The 11,429-nt window shown below is 35.1% G+C and overlaps 1 non-coding gene across 1 annotated transcript; it reads left to right on the forward strand.

The window, feature by feature from the left end:
* Nucleotides 1-106, forward strand: LOC121993546. The gene has a single exon (XR_006115338.1). It is a non-coding gene; the product is annotated as a small nucleolar RNA R71 (small nucleolar RNA).
* Nucleotides 107-11,429: the final 11,323 nt, after the last annotated feature.

Below are 11,429 nucleotides of genomic sequence, written 5' to 3' on the forward strand. Positions count from 1 at the left end.
AAACCATGATGAGGGCACTGACTTTGAAGACTCTTGAATCCATCCCATACTTCAAATAATGATTCTCCATATGTCTGAGCAAAATTTGTTATGCAATTCCTCATATGCACTGTTCTACTTGGAGGGAAAAAATGATTCAGAAATTGCTTCTTCAATTGTTCCCAACTTGTGATGCTTTGAGGACAGAGAGAATATAGCCAAGTCCTTACTTTATCCTTGATACTGAAAGGATATGCCATCAATCGAACTGCATCTGCTGATACTCCTTCAAATTTCACCAAATCACAAATCTCTAAAAATGTTTCAAGATGCAGATAAGGACTTTCTAATACTTCTCCTCCAAATTTGTGACCTTGTATCATGAAAATTATCTCTGGGTCTAGTTGGAAACTTTCTGCTTCAATTTGAGGTTGCATAATGGGAGATAAAAATCTTGCAGAAAAGGGTAAAGAAAAATTTCTCATGGGTCTGCTTGACATGTTAGTGCTCATGGATATTCAAGGAAAATTTTTTTATCAAGAATCAAAGACAAGAAATAAAATGCAATATGAAAAACAAGAAAGAAAATGCAAAATTTAAATTGCAAGAAAGAAAGTGCATAATGAAAACAAGAAAGAAAAGACAAAAGGAACAAGAAAAATGTCTAGAATAATTCATATGCTAAAGATTGCAAGATATGTTTACAAAAGAAAAGAAGAAAGAAACTAAATTAAAAGAGAGGAAAGTTAAACTAGAATGTTAGAAATTAAAAATGCAGAATTAGAAAAAAAAATTGACAAGAATGTTATACAAGAAAGGAAAAACTTATGAAAACAGAATTCTAACAGTTAGTTACAACAAAGCAAAAGAAAATAAAAGTTATTGTTATGTTTAGTCTAACTCAATTGATAATCTCCAATGTTATAGCGCAGTCCCCGGCAACGGCACCAAAAACTTGTTACGTTCCGCAAGTGTACGGAAATGTCGCAAGTAATATAAAAGATTATCGTATCCACAGGGACTTGAATAAGCACTAGAAATATCTCAAAGTGAATTAGCTAAACAACTAATTAATTGGTTTCAAATGCTAAGGATGAAAAACAAATCTAAAATGAAAGATTAACAAACAAGAGTTTAGGGTTTGAGTTATGATAAAAGGAGGTTCTAGGAGTTTTGGTTTCTTTGTAAGATCTCTTTGAATGTATATGGTTTACTAATTCTTATTTCTCAATTATCTAATATTTGTAGAAGGTTGTCGGTTCTCTCTTGCAATAGATAACCGGCTTAGGACTGAAAAATGTACCTAAATGTGATCAATTAGATATGAACCTACGTTGTCCTTACACAGGATTGCACCTATTACTATGCTTCCCTCGGATATCAACATAGAAGTTCATAGCTTCTTTACCCATAAAGATACAAGGATTGAATCATAAAATCTATCCTACCCTCTTGAATATTCTCATTTCCCCTTCAAGCTTATCCCTCAAACGTCCTTACACGGGCTTGCACCTGTCACGTGGATCCCTCGGAAAATCGAGTGAGAGTTAATCTCTACAAAGTCTATAAGATATCCAAACAATGAATCAAGAATGAGAATTAAGCCCTAATCACAATTAATCATTCAAGATCCAATTGATACAAACTAGGCAACATCATAGACACAAAGAAATGACAAATCCACAAGAGTTTACATCAATTTATCTCACAAATACTCCCTCCATCCTAGAACAAAAAGATCTACTCCATAAAATGAAGAAAGAAAACCAAAGATAAGAAGATTACAAGAATTTCTTCAATCCCAATCCAAGAAGAGGAGAGAAAGAAAACTTATCTACAATATAGCTCCATCTTCGGATCCAATCCTCACTCCCGGAGTCGAATTCGCCAAGATCTCCCTTTAGATCACCCAAAAATCCTCCCAAGAATGGGAGGAATCCACCAAATCTTGCTTTCTCCAAAAGGGGAGAAGATCTCTTTACAAATCTTCAAAGAGGCTTTAAATAGAGGGGGGCTTTCGGGCGCCATACGACCCCGAGGCATGGCCGTGTGAGGTTCACACGGCCAGAGCCTTTCCCCTCTCTGCCATCCATACACGGTCGTGTGGTGTACACGACCATGGACAACTCCCATCAAGACCTCCAAGCACGGCCGAGTAGATCCACACGGCCTGGACTGTCCCAGCTTCTGGAAACCTGGCACGGCCATGTGGTGCACACGGCCAGAACACTTTTAAGCGCTGGGAACCCTGCACGGCCGTGTGATGCACACGGCCAGGGCCTTCTTGGTCTCTGGAAACCTTACACGACCATGTAGATCCACACGGTCATGCAATGATTGAACTCTGATTTGCTTCAAAACTTGGCACGGTCGTGTGAGGTTCACACGGCCAGGCCAAGTTCCTTGTCTGTTTCTCCTGGTTGACCACACGACCAGAGCACTCCACCTAGGCAGAGCCGTGTGTAGCACATGACCAAGTGCTTTCTCCAATGCTTAGCTCATAAGTTTGTCCAAGAATGTAGAATCTTCACCAAATTCGACTCCTGTGTACAAAAAATGCACAAAAAGCAGATCTCCGAATAAAAAGAGTAAATATGCTAAAAGAAAAGTTGGAAGTATAAAAATGCATAGATCAAGCAAGCTCAAAGTATGTAAATGTGTGTCAAAACATGTATAAAAGTATATAAAATCTACGCACATCACATGTCTAGGCTGAATCTTGTGTATTCTACCTGGTGCACTAGACTTAGTAGATTTGATCGAAGCTACTCTAATCAAACATGGGCTAGCTAGACCAAAACCTAATATTAAGTTTTTTCAGTAGGACTATTTTAGAAAGTATTCAGAAAGTAGTTCACCGTTGATACACAAGAAGGTCATATACCTCGCTACCAATTGAAAACTTATCCTTAGGAAGCATGATTGATTAACCCAAAACTAAATTTGAATATAACATGGGTTAAACAACCTTTTTGAGAAGTTGAATCAATTTTATATTAACCTAATTAACACATTATTTCTAAATTAATCAAAATTAATTAACTCTTTAATTTTGAGTTAGTTAAAATTTAATCAATATTAATTGAAAATTAAAATTCAAACTCAAATCTAGAATTAATTAAAATTAATCAATTAAAAATTAACTTATTAAAACTTAAATTTAAACTTAAATTTAAACTTAAAATTAAAATTAATTTAACCATAACTAAATTACAAATTTAAACTTAAGCGAAAATTATTAGCTTACTTTAAATTAAATTAAAACTTAAATTCAAAATAAAAATTGACTCATTAACTTAACATAAATTTAAACTAAAAATTAATTAAAAGTTTATTTAAAAAAATTAAATATAAACTTCTTCAAACTTACTTAAAATTATTAACTGAAAATAAACTTTAAATTTAAAAACTTAAATTAAAATTTAAACTTAAAATTAATTTTAAAATTAAATTAATTAGAAACTTAAAATTAAATAAAAACTTAATTTTAAAATTAATTAAAAACTTAATTTTAAAGTTAATTAAAAACTTAATTTTAAATTACTTAAAAAGTTAAATTAAATTAATTAAAAACTTAATTTTAAAATTAATTAAAATTTTAAATTTAAATTAAGATTAATTAAAAACTTAAATTAAAATTAAAACTTAATCTTAAAATTAATTCAAAATTTATTTAAAATTATTAACTTAATATAAAATTTAAATATTTAACTCAAAATTAATTTAAAACATAAACTTTAAAACTTAAAATTAATTAAAAACATAAAATTAATTAAAAACTTAAATTAATTAAAAATTTAAATTATGATTAATTTAAAACTTAAATTAAAATTAATTAAAAACTTAACATTATTTAAAAAACTTAACTAAATGATTAATTTAAAACTTATTTGAAAAAAAACTTAACTAAACTATTAATTTTAAACTTATTTAAACATTATTTAAAAAACTTAACTAAATGATTAATTTAAAACTTAACTTAAAAATCTTAAAACTTAAATCTAACTTAAATTTAACTTAAGTTATAAAAGTATAATTTAAAATTTAAAATGACTAATTACTTAATGAACATAATTACTTTCAAATACCTTAACAAAATTAATACTAATAATAATTAATCAAAGCCTAATTTAAATCAAAATTAAGTGGTTCATCAACTAAACTTAGTGACAAATTAAGTTCAAACAAAATTTATTTACTATAATAATTATTTAAAAAAAAGGGTTCAGTCAACCAAACCCAATATTTACTCTGAATTATGCCTCGAACTAGCTATGTCAGGCAATTATTTGTTCAGTTGATCGAACACCTTGTTCAGTTGATCGAACACTTTAATTCAACCTCATAAAATGCTAAAAGTATATCTGTGATCAATTTTTCAGTCTATCGAAAACCCGGTTTGATCGATCGAAAACCAACTCTCTTCTTCTGAATGGTCAATAACTCAACAGTTTTAAGGGATTGGTCGACCAAGCCCTTTATCAGTCGACCGATCAACATCTATATAAACACAATTCAGTCAGGTTACTTGTCATCCCAAATCTTCTCCCTCTTCTTCTTTTTCTCTCCGCCTCTCACATCCCTCCATCTGCATCTCTCCTCATAATGCGATTATGCCTTGGTAATCCCTATCCAACTTTCTTTCTTTTACTAATTAAGATTTATTTATTAAATTCTTTTAAATAGTGAAAAAAGTCGTATAACTACACAAAAGGAGGCTAGCTCCTTAAATATCAGCCAAGACCCTATATTTTCAACCAAAGATATACATCAATCCTTTCCTAATAAAAAAATTTAAGGTATAGGGACTAGTTGTCTTGACCTTCCATTCTATCAAACATATTGTCCAGAGGTCACAGACAATATCCAATATTTTCAACTTGATAGTATTGTCTTCTGTCGACATGCATATAATCCTATTTTGTGTTTTGAATTTTATCATAACTTATGTGAAATTGATTTCCATCACTATAAGACTAAGTCGCAACCAGGGATATGCTATTTGACCTTAATATGTTTCTCATATTTTTGCGAATTCTACCTTCTGCTAACCACATCTTTTTTAGTGCTTCCCTTCTTAACACACTACCCATCCCTTTCGCTCATTTGATTCTTGATCTCATGTACGCAGACTTTTTTAAGGGGGCATGTTCCAAAAAGATGTCAACTGTGCCACTAAGTCCACATGACAATACTTTTTGATCTAGGATTTGTATTGACACCTCTTTTCGATACTGCTCAAGGCAGCTCTTATGCATCTCCTCCACTTACCAGTGATTTTTTTAGTCATCTTCGAGATGACATTTTTAGATGGTTCGACTCCTTAGAAACCAAGATGACTAATCAGTACAACTCTCTTTAAGGATAAATTGCAATTTTTTTTCAAGAGATGATTGATCGAGTTGATACTTTTGAGAAGGAGCAGCGTAGGATGTGTAAAATACCGGAAAAATGACGAATATGAATAAAGGAATTTTCTGAAATTTTTGGAAATTTTTCGGGAATTTTTTGGAGCTCGTACGGGCGAGTTGACGGGGATAAAAACGGGGTCCCGAAAAGCCTGTTTAGGCTACCCCAATTAAGTGAGGAAATGTTTATACTTTTATTATTTTTTTCTTTTTCCTTATTTTTATTTCCCGTTTCTTTTTCCTCTCCCGCGAGCCCGAGCCTTTCCCCGACGTCGATTTCCTCTCAGCCTTTCTTCTTGCCCTAACCGCCGGCGGCGGTTTCTTCCTCGCCGAAGTCTTAAACCCCTCGGCCACCTGCTTTCCTGCTTCCTCCTCGTCTCCCTCGCGCGCACACCCTATTTTCCTCGCTTGCCCTAGCGAGCCGAACACGCCGGCCGCAACTCACAGTGCTGGCCAAATTCTTCTCCTCGTCGACATTCGAGTCGTCGCCGGTGCCCTAGCCTCTGCCCCGACTCCAGTGACGCTGATTCTTCTCTCCTCTGTCCAGCCGAAGCCTCGTCTGCCATAGCCCTTGCTGTGGAGTTTCCAGCGCCGCTGCTGCAACTCACAGAGCCTCCCTTCCTCTTCTCGCGGACACCTGGAGCCGTCGAAAATCGAGCATCCGAACCCTAGGTTGGGTCCCTGAGCGCTGGCCGGAATTTCTCTTCTGGTGTCTCTGTTTGACAGTGCCGAAGACAAGGAGTTGTGCCCTAGTTTTGCTTTTCACAGTGGTTCTGTCTTCATTGTGATCTGCCCTAGCAGAATTGGGAATGTAAGGGCCATACCTAGCTGTGGAATTAGGTTTGTGGCTAGATCTCAGTTCATGTTTTTCTTTGCTTCTAATCTAGGTCACGGATTGGTGAGGTTTGGTGTATTGTGGGGTGTTTTTGATTTTTGGCAGCACCCCATCCCGCAGCGGTAAGGTAAGTATTTGGTTTATGGATTTAGTTGACACATTTTTGATACATGTTCTAGGTACGACTTGATACATAATTAATTTGGTTATAGGGTGATTTAGGTTTATAAGTTGTATAACTGTGTGATTGGGGTTCATGAAACTAACCCTAACTAGTCAGTGGATTAGAAATTAGTTTAACTATTTGTTTATAATTAAATTAGCTAAACTGTGCGATTTAACACAGGACTTTGACGCGAGACGAGTATCTCGGAGTCAGATCGGACCTTTCTATTTTCGGAGGCGGGTACTTTTGACTTTTTGTCTTTGATATGCTTAGTAATGAAATTAACATATTGCATCAATTGTGTTTCTTATCTGTTTCGGTTAATCACTACCCAAATCTTGGTACGTGCTTGATTGATTGATTGATTTGCATCTCATGTATATTTTACCTGTTTATACATGCTTATAGGGGGTAGTCATATACCATGCTTCACCATGTTCAGGACATAGGTTTTTTTATACCTTCTGTGTACCTTTGATTCGATATGATTCGTTGACCTAGGGTGCACTTTTCTATATATATGGATTAGGTCAGGATGTTTATATGGTTATTGCCATGCATCATTTGCATGATTGCATGCTGTGCGATAGTCCGCTCCATTATTGTTGAGCACATCGCCAGTTACATGGATATGCACACACCACCACTCATGGGTTAGTGGTCGATTCAGGCAGAGTGTGTTGCAGCAGGGACTCTGTTAGACACCGTTGGTCCGCTCATGGGTAGTGTGACACAACGAGTTATCCGGCAGGGATTCCTCCCCGTCATCGTGTACCGGGAGTTGAGAGCATTGCGCTCCCCCATCTATGATTTGGGGTAGGAGGATAGGTGTACTCCGACAGCATCCCGTCCACTCGGTTACTCATCAGGAGTAGTGACGACAGAGTGCACGGTTGTCATAGCCCTACCCACTCGGCCTCACTATTGTGTGTGAGATGATCGACTGGCGTCAGGGGTGACCAGGACGCATCATTGGCATCATATGCATGATGCATTTATTGCTTGTGTTTGTGTTTGCTGCATTTATATGTTGCATATTGTTTGGATACCTATGTTTGACATCCATACAGGATTTCCTTATCCCTCAGACTGTTTGACCTTATACTCAGGACCTGGTTAGTACAGTATTCTCCTGTTTACTTCAGATGCATTTTTATCTTTCTTATCAGGAGACTGTACGCATGATTAGTGCTAGGTGTTGTTTCTTTACTTTGCATATCAACTATACCTGCTGAGTGTTGGACTCACCCCGCCTCCATTGTTGTTATTTTCAGGTTGATGCTGTCAGGAGGGAGTTTCAGTCGCTAGTCCCCACTGCACGTAGTGCTAGATCCCCTGCAGACCTCGAGGATTGATTGACTTTTGAGTTTTCTTCTCGTTTGTCTATGTTTAGACTTGATTTGTTTGATACTTGGACGTTGTATTTATTATTGTGTTGTCGATGGATTTTATTTGGTCTTATTCTACTACATGTCTGCCGGGTCGGCATAAGAGGTGAGTTTCGTCGGTTTTGAGCTTTACGAGTGTAGTTGAGTAGGGTGGTTTTCGAGTCAGAGTATTACTACTTTGTTTGATTATATATAACTGCGTGGATGGTTGTGTGGAATGTGTTATATTTATTGCTATTATTCCAGCCGCATGTGGCTGAGGTATGGAGATATGTAGAAAGTTTCAGATTGTCCGCCGTACAGGGGAGATGCTGCCGAAATTTCTTCGGACGGGGACTCCTCTGGGGCGTGACAGGATGTTTGATTATTTCATGCTATAGATGATGACGAAGACTAGTTACTTTTAGGTCTAGATACTTATTTTGACACACTTATGACTTGTTGACATTATGGGATATTTTGCTCTTTCTTAAATGTTATTTTGTCTTTCTTTTATGTAGATTATCAATATGCTTTATAAACTAGGTTTATTTTTATTATATTTTTCAAAATTATTAATTAGTTTTTCAAATTATATTTTCAAAATTTTCCTTTTATTTTTTTTCAAAATAGATTTTAAAATATTTTATCTTTTTGGAATAGTTTAGGCCTTACCGTAGAATTGCATGCTCCTATAGTCTTAGAAGCCAACATCTCACAAGCATAATATGGTCCCTTGCTTGTGTCATTTAAAATATAGAATGATGTGAGATGCTTAGGACTTAGCCTAAGATTTTAGATGCTTATATCAGTGTATCACTATAAATTTGGACATTAAATAATATATATTGATTAATTTGAGTAATTTGGCTAGTAACAAACTAGTTAGAAACAAACACTCAAATTGACCAATCTGAATCAACAGCTACTATCTTGTGATAGTCATCTAGATATGAAGTTGGACATTTCATCATAAAGATATTTTTTTCTAGTTTTAAAAATCATGCTTGGACTTTTAGGTACTTTTCAATTTTAGGGGAGCTTCAATATCATTTTGTGAAATTTTTTCTTTAACAAATTTTAAAAATTATTTTCAAAATTTACCTTTATCAAATTTTCAAAATTATCATTCAAAATTATTTTCAAAATCTACCTTTACTAAATTTTAAAATTTTTTTTTAATAAATTATTTTCAAAATTTACCTTTACCAAAATTTCAAAATTATTTTCAAAATTTACCTTTGACAAATTTTCAAAATTAGTTTTCCTTAACAAATTATTTTCAAAATATATCTTATCAAATATTTTAAAAAGTTATTTTCTCAAAATTTAGAAAAATAAATTTTATCTTTTAGAAATTCTCTAAATTTTCATACTTTTTAAATTTTTTTAAATCTTACCAAATTATTTTCAAATATTTTCTAACTTGTTATTTTCCCTATTTTTGATGTATGTCAATGAGGAGAGATAGTGAATTCAGGGGAAGTTATTAAACCCAGAGGGAGAATTAAATAAAAATTCTTATTCACTTATCCTTACATATGTTATTAACTTAACTGTGAACCTTGATTATCAAACATTAAAAAGGAGGAGATTGTTGGTATAGGGTGTACTAGAATCGAACCTGAGTTTTGATATTGTCAAAGGTTCAAGTTAAGTCTTGTTGTGATCTAACAAGTTGACTAAGTGTGCAAGCTATTTACTCAACTGGAAAAGTTTTAGCAGATCGTGAAATCTAGGCAAGAAGCCCAAGTGGGTTGAGAGGACCTGATACTTGGCAAGGAAGCTTGACAGGTCTGGAGGATCGAAGATCGAGGGAAAGTCCTAATGAGCCAATCCGATGTTGAGCGACAAAGTCCAAATAGGTCTGGAGAACCAATATTTGGCAGGTAAGTTGAGGTAAGCAACTAGAGAGGAGCGACAGTGAGGTCATATTCCTGAAATGAACAAACCCTAGGTCGTTGATCCAACTGAAGGAATCGGGAAGATTTCCAAGTTAAGATCAAGACATTATTACTATCAAATACTACTAATGCATCATAACTGTGCTAACCTTTATTTTACAGGGATATATATTATTTAACTCTATTTTACAGGAACCAACTTGATCGGTCGACCAAACCAGGAGATTGGTTGACCAAACTAGGGGATCGGTCGATCGAACCAGATCGACTCAGACCAGAGATCATATCAGAGCATAATAAAGCAGAGTTCAATCAAAGCCTGATCGATCGATCGAACAAGTAGATCGGTCGACCAAACCTTGATGATATGGTACAGAACACAGATCAGATCAAGCCAAAGGAAAGAAGGAATCCAGGCTGATCAATCAACCGAACCCAGAGATCGATCGACCAAACGATCACCTCATGAATGGCGAATTAAGTGTGAATCTCGACGAACAGGGAAAGTTCACTGTTCGATCGATCGAATAAGGTGATCGCTAGATTGAACCATTAAAGCTCATAAATGTGTGAAGATCATATCTGAGCAAAGAAGGAAGGGGGCGGGTTCAGTCGACCGATAGGAGGTTCGGTCGACCAAACAGATCAGTTGACCGAACCATTTATCAGTCTATCGATAAAGGCTTATATAAACAGAACTCGAGGTCTGAGGCAAGACATCCATTTTTGAAGTCAACATCGTGTAAAGCTCTTGTTCGTTCTACTACTCTATGCTTCACCTTCACAAGCAACCTGCTCCATCTAGAAGTACCGACTGAGCTTCATCTTCTACCTAGTGTTAGTATAACTTTTGTTTAAGTTTGCATTGTTTTAATTTCTAAAAGATAGTAGTGTGTTACTATCTTACATTCTTTATATTGTACGCATTGCTTTTTTTCGAAGATTTCGGAAAGAAGAGTTTAGTGAATTACCAACAGTGCGATCAAGGATCACGGGTCTTGGAGTAGAAGTCAACCTAGGTTCTGAACCAAGTAACCGAAACGTGTTCTTTACTTTTCCCTTCACTACTCTTATTTTTACGAGAAAAGGAAAAATTTTTAACGTATGATATTCACCCTCCTATCACATCTTTTGATCCTTCAATTTGAATTATGTGGACCAATGCCAACTCAAGCACTAGGAGGTTATAGATACTTCATTACCGTTATCAATGATTATTCACAATTTGGTTATGTGTATCTTATGAAACACAAGTCTAAAGTCTTTGAAAAGTTCAAAGAATTCAAAAATGAAGTAGAGAAATAACTTGGTGAATGCATTACGATACTTTGATCCGATCAAGGTGGTGAATACTTAAGCCAAGAGTTTCAACATTATCTAAGGGATAATGAAATATTATCTCAATGAACTCCGCTTTATAAATCAAAAAATAATGGTGTATCTGAAAGGCGAAACTAAACTTTGTTAGACATGGTTAGGTCAATGATGAATCATACAAGTCTTCCCAAATCTTTTTGGGATTATGTACTCAAGACAGCTGTTTATTGATGGATTGAAAGCGCTAGAGGGGGGGGGGGTGAATAGCGCTCGTGGCTATTTCATTTTTCGAAATCGTAAAAGCTTGTTCAGAAATAACACAGCGAAAAGTAAATAAAGTGGACACGAAGGATTTACTTCGTTCGGAGCCTGTGACGACTCCTACTCGAAGGCCCGCGATCCTTGATCGCTTCCGGTGGGCAACAACTATAATTCGTAAAAGCTATTACAAGC

The sequence above is a fragment of the Zingiber officinale genome, chromosome 1B (assembly GCF_018446385.1).
Source record: "Zingiber officinale cultivar Zhangliang chromosome 1B, Zo_v1.1, whole genome shotgun sequence".
Lineage (NCBI taxonomy): Eukaryota > Viridiplantae > Streptophyta > Magnoliopsida > Zingiberales > Zingiberaceae > Zingiber > Zingiber officinale.